The following is a 22,375-nucleotide window of genomic DNA, read 5'->3' on the forward strand; positions in this document are numbered from 1 at the left end:
TCAGAGAATAGGATCCAGGTGTTTGAATTTTAAAGATAAGATAATGATGACATTGAGAAATTAATGTACCGTTTCACAAATTGCACATATGGACACTGAACTAACTTCAGATGCTATCTGGACTGTGAAAGAGGGAGAAGGCTGTGAGTGAGAGCAATGTCCTTCATGCGCTAGGGGAACTGCTCACAAAATGGCATAGTGGCATACTGACTCAAAGAAAAGAAACACAGAGAATATGCAAATTATGGAAGAATAAGCAACATGTATTTATTATGCACTTACATTTATTACAGGAACATTCATTAAGCACTTACTATCTTCCAGGATAAATTTATTTAATCCTTACAACAGCTCTGTGAAGAAGGATTATTATCACCCCTACAGACATAACAGAACTGAGGCAAAGAGAGGTTAAGTAACTTGCTCAAAGTCCCCCAGCTAATTAAGAGGCAGAGCTGTACATCACATATTCACTGGCTCCAGGCTCACATTCTAAAACAAACTGGGGTTGGGGAAATTACTAGAAAAAGGCATCCATGTCTAACAGTAATAAAAATACAAAGCACGAGAGGCAGATCCTGCTACCAATTTTCCAAAGGCGGTTGTTCCAACAGTTCCCTGGTGGGCTAGAGGGACTCGGCCATCGAGGATAGAGCCTGCAAAAACCTGGATTGTGCCTTCAGGGGGGCTGTAGGCCAGGTGACCAGGTCTGTAAAGGGTTTAAAATCCAAGGCCTCTCTCCATCTGTTGGAAATAGGAGACGACTTGGACGAGCAGGAGACCACTTTCTCCGGAAAGTGACAAAAATAAGGAAATACTCTTTAAATTAGGGTATGAAATTAGTGTTACCATGTCTGAATTTAGAAAAGAGCTCATAAAAAGAGGGAGAACAGCTCCTGAAAAAAGGACTTCTTCGTTCCAGTGAAAGCGTCTCTTTCCGTTTGTGTATTCTGATGAAATATTTTTATGATACACTAATTTTTTATATCTTAGCCTCCAGGACTCAATCCTCCCTTTTTAATAGTCATGGCCATTTTAAGGTACTCAAGTAAGTTTTTAAAAAGTCATTTTGATCAGAAGAATATTAAGAAACATTGGCATGTGATATCCTCTAGACTGAGACTCGTGAGAAGTCCTGGCTCCAGCCTGTCTGAGGGAAGCTTTTACAGTAATTGTGTCAACTGCAACATGACGACTTCTTCTGCTTCTCTCAGTAAGCAACACTCTCCGTTAACCGACACAGTGAGAGAGGCAAAATGAGACACGGCTAATGCTGTCTTGTCTAGAGATCTTCTCTCTTCACAAACGCCACAATGTACAACGACAATGAGTTTTTCATTTTACTTTTAAAAGCACGTTGCCTAAATTTGACATTTTGGTAGAGCTGATACACAGAAACAGCAAACAGGAAAGCCATTATTCAAATTTCTACTCATTTACAGGCATTTTTCTGTAAAAAGAGGGAGAACACAGGTACAAATTTTTTTAGTTATTGGACCTCTTCATGATTGATAGTGACTTTTTTTTTCGAGGAAGATTAGCCCTGAGTTAACATCTGCTGCCAATCCTCCTCTTTTTGCTGAGGAAGATTGTCCCCGAGTTAACGTCTCTGCCCGTCTTCCTTTGTTTTACATGTGGGATGCCTGCCACAGCACGGCTTGCTAAGCAGTACGTAGATCCACACCCAGGATCCGGACCAGTGAACCCCAGGCTGCGGAAGTGGAGCGTGGGAACTTAACCACTACGCCACCGGGCCAGCCCCAACAATGACCTTTTTAAGTGGTTATTAATGTTCCTCAACAATATTTGTTTCTCAATGGGGGTGCTTTTGGCATTTAGGGGCAAGACAGTTGCTTACTGTGCGGAGTGTCTCACACAGGGCAGGATTTTAGCGTCCCTGGCACCCACTAAATGTCAGTAGTAACCCCTCCCATCATCATGACAATACCTCCCACGTCTACTAATACAGGAAGTAACACACATCTGAAATCCATTGGTTTGGCACTTCTAGAGCAAAAGCAAAACAATTTCAAATTCAAAATTGTATAAAAGCTTATTTATATTTGCTCTCAGTCACTTTATAGTCTCTCTCTTCACGTGAAGTTTTCAATGCATCTGAATTTTACTTTAGGTGGGAAATAAGGCTGGAATAGTGTATTCTCCTTATGGTTTTTCCCAACACCATTTTGAAGAAGTATCCTTTCTCAGTGACAAAAACAAAATCAATTTCTACCATAAATTATTTGTCATATTTAGGTTTCTCTATGGCTTTTCTTCTATTTTAAATATCTATTCCCGCACTGTTATCTCACTGTTTAAATTCCTAGAACCCTAACATGTTTAATCTCTAGTAAGCCAAGGACCACCTTAGAACCCTCATTTTAATCACAATTATCTTTGCTCTTATTTGTTTGTTCTTCCTGTGACTTCAAGAATAATATTGCCACGTTTTGAAAAAGATTCCATTAAAATTTGATTAAAATACAGTATATTTATAGGCTAATTAGGAAAACTATTATCTTTACAAGGCTAGGTCTTTTCTATGAGCAACGTGGGTTGTTTGCACATTTATTCAAGCCTTCTTTACGTCCCTCAGTGAAGTTTAAAATGTTTCCCATACAGATTCCACATACATTTGTTAGGTTCATACCTAAGTTATATTATGTATTGAACTGAGACTTTGTTTTTATTCTGTTTTTAAACTAATGATTTCTAATTAGTTAATTTTCATGTATTTTTGTATAACCACCTAAGATGCTATATCAGGCTTAATAGTCCATGGAAATTTTGAGATAGCTATGCATGTCATTGGTAAATGATGACAATTTTGTCTCCTCCCTTTTGATAATCATCTTTTTTTTATGATAAAAGGATATTTGTGATTGTGGGCATCATTTTCTTGTTCCTGACATTAATAGAATGGTCTTCAATTATTATTGCTGATGGCAATTTTTGGTTTCGCACATTCTTTATAATATTAAGAAAGAATCCATACAAGTTACTAGGAATTTTTGTGAATAAATAGCTTTTCGCATTTTACCTCTTGAGGGTATGTGTTATATAAACAGATTTCCAATTATTTAACCATCCCTGAATTCCAGAAATAAAGCCTTAGTCACAACATGTTACTGTTGATTTTAGTGCTAAAATGTATTTACTTATATTTTATTTAGCATTTTTACCACTAAGCATAAATAAAATTAACATTTTTTTCTTTTTTTTTCTTTTGAGGAAGATTAGCCCTGAGCTAACATCTGCCACCAATCCTCCTCCTTTTGCCGAGGAAGACTGGACTGAGCCAACATACGTTGCCCATCCTCCTCCACATGTGGGACGCCTACCACAGCATGGCTTGCCAAGCGGTGCCATGTCTGCATCCAGGATCTGAACCGGTGAACCCCCTGGGCCACCGAAGCGGAACACGTGCACTTAACCGCTGCACCACTGGGTAGGCCCCTAATGTATTTTTTTAATTGTACAATTTTTGTCAGGTAGCAAAATTTTTCCAACTTGGTTATATAAATAGAGATATTTCCTATCCTTTGTATCCTCTGGAATGTTTTTTAAACTAATGGAAAGTAATGCGTTCTCAAAAATTTTTTTAAAAAGTGCCTTGTGACCACCTTAGCTTGGTGTCCTTCTTAATGTAATTCTTTAAATTAAAAAGAAAATCTTAGTATCTTATTAATCATTTAAACATTTCCTTTATTCTTGAATCAGGATATATATATGTTCCCAGAAAATCATCCAATTTATTAAGCCGTTTTAATTTATTAAGACACATTAAAACATTCTATGCCTCTCCATGAGAGATGCTGCTGGTTACCTATTCAACATCTATTGCTTCCTTTGTTAGGCACAGCATTGTGCTCGGATAAAAACGCTTAATCTCCCAGCCTCCTCTGCTGTTAGGACGAGCTGTACAAAATACTTCTGGTCAATGAAAAGTCAGTGAGGAGAGCTCTCTTCTCAAGTCAAAAATACAACCTCATGAAGATGAGGCTTTTCACTTTCTTCTTTCTCCCTGCCTGGACTGCAGATGCAACGCCTAGAGGCGTGCCAGCAACCTTGTGACTACGAGAGTGGTAGCCACAGAGGAAGAAGAGCAAAACAGGACGGTATAAGAAGTCCTGCTGATGGTTTTCCTTTCAGTTTATTAAGCTGTAATTGACATAAAGTACTGTGTAAGTTTAAGGTGTACAGCATGACTTACACGTATTGAGAAAACGATTACCACAATAAGTTTCATTAAGATCCATCATCTCATATAGACACAAAAAAACAAGGAAAAGAAAAAATTGGTTGTTTTCCTTGATGAGAACTTTTAGGATGTACTCTCTTGAAAACTTTTAATATATCATACAGTGGAGTTAACTATAATCATCATGTTGTACATCTCCAGTACTTATTTATCTTTTAATAGGAAATTTGTACCTTTCAACCACCTTCATCTGATTCCCCCACACTCCTCTCTCTACCTCTGCCAACCACAAATCTGATCTCTTTTTCTATAAGTGAGATCATACAGTCTTTGTCTTTCTCTGTATGACATATTTCACTTGGCATAGTGTCCATCCACATTGTCGCAAATTGCAGGATTTCCTTCTTTTTTACGGCTAACTAGTATTCTATTGTGTGTGTGTGTGTGTGTGTGTGTGTGTGTGTGTGTGTGTGTAATATATACCAAGAAGTCCTGGAGCTTGATGGTAATGTTGAGCTGCCATTCCAGCTCTGGATTGCTTACTTTTGGAGTTCCTGTTGCATAAGGAAAGTATAATTCTTACTTTTTGAAGCCACTCTAGTAGGCATGATTATTTGCATCAAATACAGTTCTAAATGATACTGTCTCCTTGTAGCTCAGAACTGACTTTTATTAAGTGCATACAATATGCCACATATTGCTGTAAGTATTTTACATGTTTATCATGTAAAATCTTCCCACTGTCCTGTGAAGTAGCTGCTATTATTATCCTAATTTAATGAAAGAAGAAATCGAGATAGCTGAGTTTACACTGATAAAATTTGAACACAGGAAATGCGACTTCAAATCCCAAACTCATAACAATTCTGTACATGAAGCCATCAGCACAGTGTCTGATCCATCGTAAGTGCTCAACAACAGAGAGAGGCTGTTGGTCTCATAGTTGGTAATCATTATTAGATCCGTACTAACGTTACAGATCTGTGTCTCCTGGTTTTCCAGTTAGTCTTCTGAGAGGTTCTCTATTAATTGGATATTTTAGGAAAATAGCTCTTGGAATATTTTTATCAATTCAACTCTTTGCCTAATTTTTAATTAATTAACTTTTGCTTTCACATTTTTAATTCCTGCTCTTCCCTTTTTTGTGTGTCTTTATACGGTTTCAAATTGATTTACTGAATGATTTTAAATATTTTTTATAATGAATCTAGTAAGAGCAATATATTTTCTTCTAAAGTATAAATTTAATGTCAGTATTGATAAATAAAATTCTAGTTCTTTAGACAGTAATTAGGAGAATTATGTAATTAGGAGAATTAAAATCAAGTTGATTTTTAAATGATCAATTTGTAGTTTTGAGAGAATTGAATCTTTGTTACTAAATTTTATTTTAACTTTACTATAAAATGTTTATTCTTTGGAGAATTTATTAAGATATTTCTTTCTGGTCTCATAAATTACCAATTTTTATGAATGCTCAAATGGCATAGAAAAAGACACATTTACTTTCATTGGCTGCAAAGTTCCATCGGTGTCTATTAAATTAACCTTATCAATAATATTCCTCTGATCCTCTATATATTTACTTGACCACATAGAAAGGTAGTTAAAATATCTGACTAAAATGTTTCCATCATTCTTTCCTTGTATTTTAATAGTTTTACTTTTTATATTTTGAGGATACATTGTTCAGCACATAAAGATTAATGTTATTTTTATCATCATTATAAATTGCTCACTTTAGCAATATAAAGGGATTCTCTTTATTCCATGTAATTATTTTGGCCTATGTCTGATTTTAATGTTTCAATCCCTGATTTCCTTTATTCTTTTCGTTTCTTTTCTTTTGCCTAATTCAATTCATCTTTGTGTTTTTATTTATTTTTCGTTTTGTTTTATTCATTTATTTTTTTGTTGTGGTAACATTGGTTTATAACATTATATGAATTTCAGGTGCACATCATAACATTTCAATTTCTGTGTAGATCACATCGTGTTCACCACTCAAAGACTAATTACAGTCCACCACCATACACATGTGCCTAATCACCCCCTTCTGCCCTCCTCCCTCCTCCCTTGCCCTCTGATAACCACCAATTCCATCTCTGTCTTTATGTGATTGCTTGTTGTTGTTTTCATCTTCTATTTGTGAGTGAGATCATATGGTATTTGAATTTCTCCCTCTGACTTGTTTCACTTAGCATAAATACCCTCAAGGTCCATCCATGTTGTCCAAATGGCAACATTTCACCTTTTTTATGGTTGAGTAGTATTCCATGGCATATATATCACATCTTCTTTATCCGTTTGTCCCTTGATGGGCACCTAGGTTGCTTCCAAGTCTTGGCAATTATGAATAATGCTGCAATGAACATAGCAGTGCCAATATCTTTATGCATTCATGTTTTCATGTTCCTTGGATAAATACCCAGCAGTGGAATAGCTGGATTGTATGGTAGCTCTATTCTTAATTTTTTGAGGAATCTCTATACTGTTTTCTATGGTGGCTGCACCAGTTTGCACTCCCACCAGCAGAGTATGAGAGTACACTTTGCTCCACATCCTCTCCAACAGTTGTTATTTCCTGTCTTGTTAATTATAGCCATCCTGACAAGAGTGAGGTGATACCTCATTGTAGTTTTGATTTGCATTTCCCTGATAATTAGTGATGTTGAACATCTTGTCATGTGCCTGGTGGCCATCTATATATCTTCTTTGGAGAAATGTCTGTTCAGATCTTTTGCCCATTTTTTAATTAGGTTCTTAGTTTTTTGTTGTTAAGAAGTATGAGTTCTTTATATGATTTGGACATTAATCCCTTATCAGATATATGGTTTGCAAGTATCTTCTCTCAATTGTTAGGTTGTCTTTTCACCTTGTTAATGGTTTCCTATGCTTTGAAGAAGCTTTTTAGTTTGATGTAGTTCCATTTGTTTATTTTTTCTACTATTTCCCTTGCCCTGTCAGATATGGTACTTGAAGATATGCTGCTAAGACCAATGTCAAAGAGTGTACCGCCTATGTTTTCTTATAGAAGTTTCCTGGTTTCAGGTCTTACATTCAAGTTTTTAATCCATTTTGAGTTAATTTTTGTATGGTCTAAGATAATGGTTCACTTTCATTCTTTTGCACGTGGCTGTCCAAGTTCCCAACACGGCTTACTGAAGAGACTTTCCTTTCTCCATCATATGTTCTTGGCTCCCTTGTCAAAATTAGCTATATAAAGATGTGTGGGTTTATTTCTGGGCTCTTGATTCTGTTCCATTGATCTATGTGTCTGTTTTTGTGCCAGTACCATGCTGTTTTGGTTACTATGACTTTGTAGTATATTTTGAAATCAGGGAGTGTGATACCTCCAGCTTTGCTCTTTTTTCTCAGGATTCCTTTGGCTATTCGGGGTCCTTTGTTGTTCCATATAAATTTTAGGATTCCTTGTCCTATTTCTGTGAAAAATTTCATTGGAACTTTGATAGGGATTTCATTGAATCTGTAGATTGCTTTAGGAGGTATGGAAATATTAACTACGTTAATTCTTCCAATCCAAGGGCACGGAATATCTTTCCATTTCTTTGTGTCTTCTTCAATTTCTTTCAACAGTGTTTTATTGTTTTCAGTGCACAGGTCTTTCACCTCTTTGGTTAAATTTATTCCTAGGTATTTTATTCTTTTTGTTGCACCTGTAAATGGGATTGTAAATTTCTCTTTCTGCTACTTCATTGTTAGTGTATAGAAATGCAACTGATTTTTGTACGTTGATTTTGTGGCCTGCAACTTTACCATATTCATTTATTATTTCTAAAGTCTTTTGGTGGATTCTTTATGGTTTTTACGTATAAAATCATATCATCTGCAAATAGTAATAGTTTCACTTCTTCCTTACCAGTTTGGATCCCTTTTATTTCTTTTTCTTGTCTGATTTCTCTGGCTATGACTTCCAATACAATGTTAATAAAAGTGGTGAAAATGGGCATTCTTGTCAGGTTCCTGTTCTTAAAGAGACAGCTTTCAGTTTTTCTCCATCAAGAATGGTATTAGCTGTGGCTTTGTCATATATGGCCTTTATTATGTTGAGGTACTTTCCTTTTATACTCATTTTATTCAGAATTTTTATCATAAATGGATGCCATATTTTGTCAAATGCTTTTTCTGTGTCTATTGAGATGATGATGTGATTTTTGTTCTTTATTTTGTTAATGTGGTGTATCACGTTAATTGATTTGCGGATGTTGAACCATCCCTTCCTCCCTGGAATATATCCCATTTATCATGGTGTATGATCTTTTTAATGTATTGTTGTATTCTATTTAATAGCATTTTGTTGAGGATTTTTGCATTGATGTTCATCAGTGGTATCGGCCTGTAATTTTCTTTTTTTGCATTGTCCTTGTCTGGTGTTGGTATCAGGGTAATTTTGGCTTCATAGAATGAGTTAGAAAGCTTCCCCTCCTCTGTAAATTTTTGGAGAAGTTTGACAAGTATAGGTATTAAGTCTTCTTTGAGTGTTTGGTAGAATTCAACACTGAAGCCACCTGGTCCTGGACTTTTATTTTTGGGGAGGTTTTTGATTATTGTTTCCATCTCCTTACTGGTGATTGGTCTATTCAAATTCTCTATTTCTTCTTGATTCGGTTTTGGAAGATTGTATGATTCTAAGAATTTTTCCATTTCTTCTAGATTATCCAATTTGTTAGCATATAGCTTTTCATAGCACTCTCTTATAATCTTCTGTATTTCTGAGGCGTCTGTTGTAATTTCTCCTTTTTTGTTTCTGATTTGATGTGTTTGAGCCTTCTCTCTTTTTTTGGTGGTGAGTCTAGCCAAAGGTTTGTCAATTTTGTTTACCTTTTCCATGAACCAGCTCTTCGTTTCACTGATTTTTTCCATTTTTTTTTTAGTCTCTAATTTATTTCTGTTTTGATTTTTATTATTTCCTTCCTTCTATTGATTTTGGGTTTTGTTTGTTCTTCTTTTTCCACTTCCTTTAAGTGCACTGTTAGATCATTTATTTGAGATTTTTCTTGTTTGCTGAGGTAGGCCTTTAATGCTATAAACTTCCTTCTTAGAACAACTTTTTCTGTATCCCATAAATTTTGGTGTATTGTATTTTCATTTCAATTTGTCTCCAGGCATTTTTTGATTTCTTCATTGGTCTAATTGTTGTTCAGTAGCATTTATTTAATCAACACATATTTGTGGCTTTTCTGGTTTTCTTCCTGTAGTTGATTTCTAGTTTCATACTGTTGTGGTCAGAAAAGATGCTTGGTATTATTTCAGTCTTCTTAAGTTTATTGAGACATGTTTTGTGGCCTAATATTTGATCTATCCTGGAGAATGTTCCATGTGCATTTGGAAAGAATATGTATTCTGTGGGTTTTGGATGGAATATTCCATATATATCTACTAAGTCCATCTGATCCAATGTGTAATTTATTGATGTTTTGTTTGAATGATCTAACCATTGGTGTAAGTGGAGTGTTAAAGTCCCTTGCTATTATTGTGTTGCTGTTTCACATTTTGTGTCTATTAATAATTACTTTATATATTTAGGTGGTCCTGTGTTGGGTGCATAGATATTTACAAGAGTTATCGCCTCTTGTTGGATTGTTCCCTTTATCATTATGTAGCTCTTTTCTTTGTCTCTTGTTAGTTTTTGTTTTAAAGTCTATTTTGTCTAATATAAATATTGCTACCACTGCTTTCTTTTCACTGCCATTTGCATGGAATATCTTTTTCTATCCCTTCACTTTCAGTTTGTGAGTGTTTTTAGGTCTGAAGTGTATCTCTTGTATGAAGCATATATATGGGTCTTGGTTTTTTATCCAGTCAGCCACCCTATGCCTTTTGATTAGAGTATTTAGTCCATTGACATTTAAAGTAGCTATTGATCCGTATGTACTTATTGCCATTTCGTTACCTTTTTTCTGGGTGTTTTAGTAGTTCTTCTCTGTTTCTTTCTTCTTCTCTTGCTCTCTTCCCTTGATGGCTTTCTTTAGTATTATGTTTGGGTTCTTTTCTCTTAATTTTTTGCATGTTTATTATAGGTTTCTGGTTTGTGATTACCATGAGGTTCATATATAATAACCTACATTGCTATGATATGGCAATCTATGTTAAGTTGATGGTCTCTTTAGTTTGATCTCTTGCTAAAAGCTCTACTATTGTATTCCCCTTCTCCCACATTTTATGCTTTTGATATCATATTTAACCTCTTCTTTTGTGCATGTGTATCCATTACCCTCTTATCATGGAAATAGATAATTTTGGCACTTTTCTCTTTCGACATTCACATTAGCTTCATAGGGAGTTAATTTGTTACCTTTATTGTATATTTGCCTTTACCAGTGATTTTATTGCTTTTTAAAAAATAATTTTCTCATTCCCTATTTGTGGTCTTCTCTTTTCCAATTAAATAAGTCTGTTCAGTATTTCTTGTAAGGCTGGCTTCTTCCTGATAAACTCCCTTACTTTTTGCTTGTCTGGAAAACTTGTTCTCCCTCCTTCAATTCTGAATGATAACCTTGCAGAGTAGAGTATTCTTGGCTGTAGGTATTCTCCTTTCAGCAATTTAAATATATCATGCCACTCCCATCTAGCCTGTAAGTTTTCTGCTGAGAAGTCAATTGCAGGCCTTATGGGGTTTCCTTTGTATGTCACTTTTTGCCTTTCTCTTGTGGCTTTTCGGATTGTCTCTTTATCTTTAATTCTTGACATTTTAATTATAATGTGTCTTGGTTGGGCCTCTTTGGCTTTTTCTTATTTGGTGCTCCCTGTGCTTCCTGTACCTGGATGTCTGCTTCCTTCCTTAGGTTAGGAAAGTTTTCAGATATTATTTCTTCAAATAGCTTCTCTGCCCCTTTGTCTCTCTCTTCTCCATCTGGGACACCTATATAATACTGATGTTAGTGCACTCGATGTTGTCCCAGAGGTCCCTTAGACTGTTCCCATTCTTTGTAATTCTTTTTTCTTTTATCTTTTCAGCTTGGGTGATTCCCTCTAGTCTTTCATCCAGCTCACTGATCTGTTCTTCTGTATCAGCTAGGCTGCTTTTGAGTCCCTCTAGTGAATTTTTCATTTCCAGTATTGTGTTCTTCATTTCTGATTGGTTCTCTTTTATATTTTTCAATTCTCTGCTGAAGTTCTCATTGAGATCATCCATTCTTCTCCCAAGATTAGCGAGCATCCTTGTGACTTTTTGTTTGAACTCTTTGCCTGTTACATTATTTATCTCTGTTTCATTTATTTCTTTTGCTGGGGTTTTGTCCTGTTCCCTAAGTTGGAACGTATTCCTTCATCTTTCATTTTGCCTCTTTCTCTGTGCTTGTATCTAGGTATTAGGTGGGTCAGCTATGTCTCTCAATCTTGAAGAGATGGCCTTATGTAAGAGAGGCCTTATGAGGCCCAGCAGTGTGCTTCCTGCTCATCACCAGTCCAAATGTTCCAGGAGTATCCCCTGTGTGGGACGCCATGTGTGTCATTCTGTTGTGACAGGGTTGCTCTTGCTGCAGGTGCCTTGGGAGGCTAGGCTGTCCCCCTCGCTGTCTGGTCATAATGCTCAGCTAGCTGCATGTGGCTGCTATTGTCCCTTCAGTCACTTTTTCAGGCATGGGGAGCCCCAACACAGTTGGCTGCAATATCTAATAGCACTTCCCTGTTTCAGTTTTTCTGTTAAGTGAGTAGGCCCCCAGCATGGCTGATTGCTAGGTTCAGGAGTTTAAAATTGCTGTAGGCCTCCAGCCTGCAAGTCTGTTGTCAGCAATCTCAGGATTGCAGGTGAGTAGGGCTGGCCCATGGCATGAAATCATCTGCTTATTTCAGGCTTTGGAAGGTGGGGCCAACCCTCTATGTAGCTATTTGAGAAGCACAATTCTGCTGCAGCTGACAGGCCCCACTGCCTGCAGGGGCCACACACCCTACCAACACAGTCATGTTCCGTGTGCGCACCCCAACCCACTGAAGCGGACCCAGTCATCCCACTGTAGAGGCCACACACACTCCACCAATGCAGGGCCCATTCTTCTCACAAGCTCTGCCCCACAGAGGCAGATCCACCTGCCTGGCTGCAGAGGTTCCAGGCACCCTGCCTATGTGGGCCCACAAGTTTCCTGAGGGCTTGCTGTTGGGTAGGGCTAGTCCCTAGGGTGGGCTGCCTGCCCTGGCTGAGCTGAATTAAATCAGTGCTCTAGTGTGTGGGGCAGACCCCTGGGCTCAGAGGCCAGGGAAAGAACTCCAATGGCATCTGCCAGTGTCTGTGTCAACACGCCTGTACTACGTCACAATAATGCTGCCACCAATGTCTCATTCCCTGGGGAGGTAGTCCCTGCATGAGGTGGTCTCACCTCTCACCAAGATGCACCAAGTGAGTGTCTTTTCACCAAAGGACTGTGCACTTTTCTTTCTGGTGATTTTAAGTTATTTGCCGAAATGGGTGAATTTGTGCATGGACCCTTTAAGAGCTGGCTTTTTTCCCCTTATGTCTGATAGGTTTTCTGGGGATATTCCCTGTTGTTGTTAATAGTCAGCAAAGCCAGATAGTAGGACAGTTGTCTTGGTTGTGCTGAGTCCAAAACCTGCCTATAGTGGTAATGCTTCCCCACTCGGATCTCCTGCTCCTCCAAGGAAGGCTTCATACCTTAGGATTGCTCCTGGTCAGCTGTGAAGTGCCATGGCTCAAAGGTGGCTTTTTTCTCTCCAGAAAGGAATTTCTGCATCTTCCTCCTCAGTCAGGACTGTCCCTTGCTGTAGGGGTTCTTTTCATCCACTTTTCAGTTCTCTCTTGGGGGGTAATTGTTCCAATAGTAGTTGTAAGTTTGTTGTGTCCTTGGGAGGAGGCCAGTTCAGAGTCTGCCTATGCTATCATCTTGACACTGTCTTCTTTGTCTTTTTAATGCATTCATTTTTGTTGTTATAAATATTATATTTTGCCTTACTTTTGTCTTCTTGTCCTGTGATTTCTGTTTTTATGCTCCTTTTGCTATTTGTTTGCTATTTTGTTTTCTACATGGACAATATTTGTTTGTTTTTCTATCTGCTGTTCTTTTGAAAATTTTTTTCTTATTTTCTATTCAGTTAGTGATTATCCTTAAGATTTTTCAAATCATTTTACTTTATGTTTATCTAATTGTCAGAGTGATAAGTGATAAAGGAATATGTGAGTCCTACTTAAAAAAACTTCCCTCCACCTGGTTCAGTCAGTATAAACAATTGCAGATTTTAGGTTCAGGTTTTCCTTGTAACAATATTATCTTTGATGTTTACATCTATCTTTTAAGAATAAAATTTTACATGTACATTTTTCCACAATCTTGCACTATCTTAACTAGCTCTAGGATAGGTTTTTATATCACAATCTCCTAACCAATCTCTTAATTTTCATCACCTTCAGTTGGCAAGAATATATCTTGCAAGTTGTAAATTACTTTGAGACCTGAAATATGGTGGATCTGTGTAAACCATTCTAAGTTCATTATCTTTTTGCCTCAACAATCTTTTCTTCTGACTTTTGATACCATAGCAGAGAAATTTGAGTCAGATTGATCTGAGCTGACTTTTTTATGATATTCATTTTTTTAAGATATAATTTACATATCACAAAATGTACCACTTAAAGCATGCATTTCAGTTTTTTTTAATATAGTCACAAGGTTGTGCAACCCTCACCACTACCTCATTCCAAAATCTTTTCATCATCTCCCCCCAAAAAAACCCATACCTTTTAGGAATCTCTCTCTCTACTCCCCCATCTTCAACGTCTGGAAACCAGTAATATGCCTTCTGTCTCTATGGATATGCTTTTTCTGAACATTTCATATAAATAGAATGATATAATATGCGGCCCTTGTGTCTCGCTTCTTTCACTAAGCATGATGTTTTCAAGGTTTATCCACGCTGTAGCATGCAACAGTATTTCATTTCCTCTTATGGCTGAATAATATTCCACTGTACAGCTCTAACTTATTTTGTTTATCCATTCATGCTGATCCACCATTGATGAACACTTGTGTTGTTTCCACTTTTTGGCTATTATGAGTAATGCTTCTACAAACATTCATGTACAAGTTTTTTTTTTTTTTTTTAAAGATTGGCACCTGAGCTAACAACTGTGGCCAATCCTTTTCTCTTTTTTTTTTTTTCTTTTTCTGCTTTATCTCCCCAAATCCCCCCTGGTACATAGTTGTATATCTTAGTTGCAGGTCCTTCTAGTTGTGGCATATGAGACGCCACCTCAACATGGCCTGACGAGTGGTGCCATGTCCGCACCCAGGATCTGAACCAGCAAAACCCTGGGCTGCTGCAGCAGAGCACGCGAACCTAACCACTCCACCACGTGGCCGGCCCCCATGTACAAGTTTTTGTATAAACATATGCTTTCAATTCCCATGATTATATACTTCACAGTGTAATTTCTGGGTAATATAGCAAATCTGTGCTTAAATTTTAGGAAACTGCCAGACTGTTTTCCAAAGTGACTGCAACATTTTACCTTACCACCAGCAACACGTGAGGGTCCCCATACTTCCACTTCCTCACAAACACTTGTTAATTTCAGTTTGTTTGTTTGTTTATGGTCATCCTATTAAGTGTGAAGTGGCATCTCATTGTGGTTTTGATGTGCATTCCACAAATGAAATTAAGCATCTTTTCATGTACTTAATAGCCATCTGTACATTTTGTTTGAAGAAATGTGTATTCAAAGCTTTTTCCACTGTTTAATTGGATTGTCTTTTTACTGTTGTTATAAGAATTATTTATATTTTTTATATACTAGACCCTTGTCAGATGTATGATTTGCAAATGTTTTCTCTGACTCTGCAGGTAGTCTTCTCACTTTCTTGGTAGCGTCCTCTGATATACAAAAGTTGTTAATTTTGGTAAAGTCCAATTGGTCTATTTTTTCTTTGATTGAGCTTTTGATGTCAGATATAAGAATCTGTTGCCTAGTTCAAGATCAAGAAGATATCCACCTATATTTTCTTCTAAGAATGTTATAGTTTTAGTTCTTATGTTTACGTCACTGATCCATTCTGAGTTAATTTTTGTCTGTGGTGTTAGGTGGGCATCCAAATTCATTTCTTAGCATGTGGATATCCAGTGATCATGGCACCATTTCTCGTAAAGACTATTATTTAACTATTGAATAGTCTTGGCACCCTTTTATTCCACTGAACTATATCATCTATCCTTATGCCAGTACCACACTGTCTATATTACTTTCCCTTTGTAATAGGTTTTGGAATCACCAAATGTGAGTCCTTCAGCTTTGCTCTTCTTTTTCAAGATTGTTTTGGTTATCCAGGGTCACTTACACTTCTGTATGATGTTTAGGATCAGCTTGTCTATTTCTGTAAAAAAGGCAGTTGAAATTTTGTTAAAGACTGTGTTGAATCTGTAGACGAAATTGGGGCATATTGCCATCTTAACAATAGTACATCTTCCAATCCACAAACACAGGATGTGTTTCCATTTATTTAATATCTTTCAACAATGCTCTGTAGTTTTCAATGTACAAGTCTTACACTCCTTTGGTTAAATTTATTCCTAAATATTCTAGTCTTCAATGCTATTGCAAATGGAATTGTTTTCTTAATTTTATTTGTGGATTGTTCATTGCCAGCGTATAGAATTACGAGTGATTTTTCTATATTGATCTCGTATCTTGCAACTCACAAAACATTTATCAGCTCCAATAATTTCTCCTGGATTTTTTTTATGGTTTTCTATATGTTAGATCGTGTCATCTGGAAATAGAAATAATTATACTTCTTCCTTTCCAAGCTGGATAACTTTGATTTCTTTCTTTTTGTTTCTTATTTCACTGACCAGAACTTCTAGTACAATGTTGAATAGAAGCAGTGTGAGTGCACATCCTTGTCTTGTTGCCATTTTAAGGAGGAAAGATTTCAGACTTTCACCATTAAGTATTATGTTACTTGTGGGGTTTTTGTAGACGCCCTTTATCAGGTCGTATAAGTTCCCTTCTGTCACTGGTCTGTTCAGTGTTTTTTATCATGAAAGTATGTTGGATTTTGTCTAATACATTTTCTGCATTGATTTAGATGATCATGTGGTTTTTTCCCTTCATTCTATGAAAATGGTGTATTACATTGTTTGATTTTCATATGTTGAACCAACCTTGTACTCCTAAAATGATAGAAAGTAAGCTTTTCAATCATATTATTTTACTTATAAAATAAAATTTTTATTTTATTTTTTCAATTTATCCATAAAATTTACATTTTTAAATGAAAAAATCTCCAAAATTTTTCTGACTAGTAACTCTCTGTTTATTATTTTGGGAAATATTAGATCTCCAAAACATAGCATGGCCTGAACCTTAGCCTGAAAATGCTGAGATAAATAGTAGTCATCTGGATTTTTTTCTTCCTGCACTGTCTTGATTGAGGAAGAAAAAAAGTTCATTCCCATTTTAAAATTAGGGGAAAAAAATTATCAGTGATTTTTTTATAATTACTTTTCCAACGAGCAGAAACTGTCTACAAAGATGGGTGAATCAGGAAGAAGTCAAATACGTTGGAGAGTCATTCTACAATTGTCAATGAAGAGTTACTGAGACCACCGAGACCGTGAACCCCAACTTTAGGATCTAGATCCTGCTGTCATGCTATGTGACCTAAACAGTTTCTGCTGCAGATGATCTCATAATCAAAGACAAGAAAATCACAGGAAGAACAATAATGCATAAGAAAGCTATACTTCAGGGGGCCAGCCCCGAGGCTGAGTGGTTGAGTTCCCACACTCCGCTTTGGTGGCCCAGGGTTTGGATCCTGGCCGCAGACACGGCACCACTCATTAGGCCATGTTGAGGTGGCATCCCACATGCCACAACTAGAGGGACCCACAACTAAAATATACAACTATGTACTGGGGGGATTGGGGGAGAAAAAAAGAAAGAAAGCTATACTTCATTTAAGAATTACTATAAAATAGGTACAATTTTTTTAAATGAGTTAGGATATAAAAGAAGTAATAGAACCACGATGAAAGAAGCAGGAATCACGAAAAGGAATGGGGAATTTAAGGAAACAAACAAATAAAACTTCTTTAAATCAAAACCATACTGAAATTAAAATAAAATACAACTTCTGAGTTAACAAGCAAATTAGAAGCAGCTGAAAAGACAACTGGTGAACTGAAAAATAAATCTAAAATAATAACTCAAATTGCAGGTCAGATAAAACAAGACAAACCATGGAAAATGTGAGAGAAAGAAAAAATTATTGCGATATTTGGAAGACAGAATGACAAATTTCAGTATCTCTTCAATGGGAGCACCAAAAGAAAGGAAGAGAAAAATAAAGGAGGAAACATTTAGAATATAACTGAGGATTTTAGAACATTAAAGGAAAACGTGTCTAAAATTATAGAAAACAATGTCTTGAACAAAATAAATATAATCAAATTCACACCTAGATATGTGATAGTGAAACTGTAAAACACTAAACAAAGGAAAAATTTCTTACAAGCAACTGAACAATGTAAATTACTTATATAGAGAGAAAATCATTAGGCTGACAGCAGAGATCTCATTAACAGCAATTAATGCTAGACTCTCAGAATAAAAGGATTGAAAGCAATGAAGTAAAATAACTGAAACCCGAGCATGTACACTCACCTAAAATATCCTTCAAGAGTGGTAGCCTAATAAAGATATCTTCAGATAGTCAAACATTTAGAGCATGTCACTCTGGCAAAAACACAAACAAAAAAATGCACAAAATAGATAGGTAGGTGCGTAGATAGGTAGATAAAGAATCAACCTACTACTAGTAATTGAAAGGTAACTGAAACAAGAAGTTAATTGAGGAAAATTTGAAACCAGAAGGGAAAAATTGATGGTGCAAGAAGCAAGGAAGGACTTCCACTTCCAACCAGGAAGGATTAAGAAAGAAAGAATTTACCTTCTGCCTTAAACAACTAGAAAACCAGATCTAATGTATGACACACAGTTTCTAATCATTAGATGACACAGAAACAAAGGAGGTGAACCTTAAAATTTCCCCAGCTTACTTCCTGGAGAGGATTTCCAAGCTGCAGCACGGGGAGGAAACACTCAAATAGCACCCCATGACCTAGCTGAGTTATGGAGACCATGCAGAGTTTAGGAAGGCCAAGAAGGCTAGGATTTGGGGCCAAAATATCAAAGAAGGAACTAGATAGAGAAAGAGTTCCCTCTACAGATCTGCAGAGGGATCCCCTAAAGGTTATGGTTAAGCGCTGGCTGTGCATGAGTGTGAGAATGTTATGCAAGGGCAGGAAATGGTCATCAGCAAGGAATAAGAACAGTCCCTTGAAGGTCAAAGAGGGCTGAGAATAGTTTATCTTCTCAGGAGCCAATGTGAAGACACGTCCCAACACACAGGGCATTAGGTAAAATCCTAAAGAGGGTATTTCATTTAGAGTGAGGTCAAATTAGCCCTGGGCCAAAGACTTCTCTGGACCAACCCTAACAAAGATTACAAGTAAGCCTAAAAATAACAAAACTCTTTCAAAGTCACTTAATTTCATCCCAGAACAAATCCCAGGAACATTTAATGGAAGATTTAAAAAATCAACATCAAAGAGCACAAAATTCACATTGTCTAATATCCAATCAAAAATTATCAAGCAGGGGGCTGGCCCAGTGGCATAGTGGTTAAGTTCATGCACTCCACTTCAGCTGCCTGGAGTTCACAGGTTCAGATCCTGGGCGTGACCCTAGCACTGCTCCTCAAGCAACACTAAGGTGGCGTCCCACATAAAAGAGAGGGAGATTGGCACAGATGTTAGCTCAGCGGCAGTCTTCTTCAAGCTAAAAGAGGAAAATTGGCAATAGATGTTAGCTCAAGACCAATATTCCTCACACAAAAAAATAACTAAATAAAAATTATCAGGCATGGGGCCAGCCCTGGTGGCCTAGTGGTTAAGTTCAGCATGCTGGGCTGCTGAAGTGGAGCCAGTTTCAGCAGCCCAGGTTCAGTTCCCAGGCATGGACCTACACCACTTTGTTAGTGGCTATGCTGTGCTGGTGGTCCAAATACTAAAAAATAAAGGAAGACTGGCACAGATGTTAGCTTAGGGTGAAACTTCCTCAGCAATGTATATACATATATACACATACATGTACCAGGCATGCTTTCCAGTTCTGGGATAAGATTGACTAGATATTTCTCTCTCCAGGTTGGTGTTCAAGTTTCTAATAGGAAGCTAGAGATTTCATCACTATCTAGCAGTAATGAGTCCCTATTTCCCCACGGTATCAGTAGAGGCCATCTGAGGAGTGGAATTATTTAGGCAAAAATATTTATATTCATTTTCTTCTTTAAGATGTTGTGATCAGAAAGTATGAGAGGAATATACAGATATTACTGAGGCATGCCAATATGAATCTAATGTTTTAATACCAATTTGATGTAAGTAATGATTCTTATCTTTTCAGAGTTAAAACATTCTACTGATATTTCTTATCCTTTAGGAGTTTCATGATGTTTTAAAAATTTCCCTTAAAACCAATTTGTTTTAATTTTTTAAAAAGTTATCATACTTGTAAGGAAGTAGGAAAATATGGTCCATAAACAGAAGAAAATAAAGTCGATAGAACAAGACACAGAAATGATACAGATAATAAAATAGTGTAGAATAAAACAGCTGCCATCAATTTGCTCTATATGTGCAAGAAGGTAGAGGGATCCACAACAGAATGAAGAGAGAAATGAAGGATATAAAAAAGAGTCAAATGGAACCTCTAGAGATGAGAAATGTAATATCTAAAGTGAAAAATCTACTTGATGGGATTAACAGCAGATTATACAATGGAGAAGAAAATTTTATTGAACTTGAATACATAGCAATAGAAACTATCCAAAGTAAAATATGGAGACAAAAAGAATTAAATAAAATTAACAGAGCATCAGTGACCTGTGGAACAATATCTAGCAGTGCTACATATGTGAAAATTAAATACCAGAAAATACAGGAAAGCAGATAATATTTTTGGACAAATAATGAAAGAAAGATTTACAAGTATGATTAAAACTAAAAAACATCATATCTGAGAAGTTAAATGAAGCCCAAGCAGAATAAATGTGAAAAATTCTATGCAAAGGTACATAATAATCAAATTTCTGAAAGCCAGTGATACCAAAAGAATCTTAAAAGCAGTTAGAGAAAAAAGATGCATTATATGCAGAGGAAGTATTGAAAGAATTAAAATAGACTTTTCATCAGCAACCATGAAAGTCAGGAGATAAGGGATAAGATGGAATAGACACTTCTCTCTCTTTTTCCAATTGGGTACATCTACAAAAAACTGAACGAGAAATCCTTAAAGTATTAAGAGAAAAACCGTCAGTCCAGAATTCTACACACATCAAAAATAATTTTCAAAAATAAAGGTAAAATAAAGAATTTTTCAGACCTACAGTAGCTAAGTGAAATCATCACCAACAGCACTACACTACAAGAAAAATCAAAGGAACTTCTTCAGGCAAAAATAAAATGGAACCACATGGAAATTTGAATCTAAACAAAGGATGAAGAAGAAGGGAAATAGTAAATATGTGGTAAATACAAAAGATATTTCCTTTTTTCTTTTTAAATCTTTTAAAAAGACGATTGATGCTTTAAAGAAAAATAAAAATGAATTATGAGATTTATAATATGAGGAAATAATATGTATGACAATAATGCACAAAGGACTACGAGTATAAATGGAAGCATGATGTTGTAAGATTACTAGAATATATGTTAAGTGATACAATATATTTAAAGGTAGAATGTATATGTTAAAAATATACTCTGTAAATTCAAGCACAACCACAAAAGAAGAAAGAAGTATAGCTAATAAGTCTATATTAGTGAGAAATAGAATCATAAAAAATAATATACTAATTTAAAGGAAGGCAAGTAAGAGGAAAAAGTCCCCCAAAATAAATCTATCAAATAGAAAACAAGTAGAAAGAAGGTATATTTAAACCTAACCAAAATGATGATCACAATAATTACAAATGGCCTAAATATTCCAAATAAAAGGCACAGATTGTCAGATTAGATTTTTGAAAAACAAGCTCTATTTATATGATGTCTACAAAAAAGCCACTTTATATATAAAGATACAAATACATAAGTTTAGTTAGGCCACCCTGGTGGTTGGTACTCTGTGTGAATAGTCAGACATTGATGTTAGGAGGGTACCATATCCAGAGGGCAATGAAAGGATCTTGTTTTGGAATCCTCCCAGACTTTACCTGATGCATCTCTTCCCTTGGCTGATTAAATGTACCCTTTCCTTCTAATAAACTCTGACTGTGAGTATAACAGCTTTCAATGAGTCCTGTCAGTTCTAGCAGTTATCAAACCTAAAGGTGATTTTGGGAACTCCCTCAAACTTGCAGTTGGTGTTGGAAGTCTTGGGAAGACTGGGCAGTAGGGAGGATTCTGCCCTCAAAGCTTGCAGCTTGGCAATTCCGGGAAACAACATAGAAGCAAAGTATAGACCAACATCACGGATGAATATTATGCAAAAATCTTTAACAAAGTTTTAGCAAATAGTCTTAAACACATATGGTCAACTGATTTTCAGTAAAGGCACCAAGACAATTCAAAGGGGAAAGAAAAGTTTTTTTCAACATAAGGTAATGAGATGATTAAAAGCCATATGCACAAATAAATAAACAAACATCAATCATTACCTCTCAGAAGTGAACACAAATTGTACCATGTAATCTAACACAAAAGCTAAAACTATAAAAAATCTAAAAGAAAATATGGGATAAAATCTTTGTGAACTTAGAGTAAGCAAAGATTTCTTAGACTGAGAGACAGAAAGCATAGACTATATAAAGTTGATACATTGAACTTTATCAAAATTAAAATCATCTGCTCTTCTAAAGACAACATCAAGAAATGAAAACACAAGCCACAGACTGGGAGAAGAATACTTATAAACCATAAATCTAACAGAGGGCTTGTATCCAGAATATGTATATTTAAAAAACCTATTATAATTCACTAATAAGATGAACAACTCATATTTAAAATATAGGAAAAATTTGAACTGACACTTCACCAAAACAAATATATGGAAGGTAAATAAGCACATAAAAATGCTATTCATCATTAGGGAAGTGTAAATAAAAATAGAATTTAATACCACTACACATACAGTAGAATGGATAAAAT

Source organism: Equus asinus, chromosome 8 (assembly GCF_041296235.1).
Source record: "Equus asinus isolate D_3611 breed Donkey chromosome 8, EquAss-T2T_v2, whole genome shotgun sequence".
Lineage (NCBI taxonomy): Eukaryota > Metazoa > Chordata > Mammalia > Perissodactyla > Equidae > Equus > Equus asinus.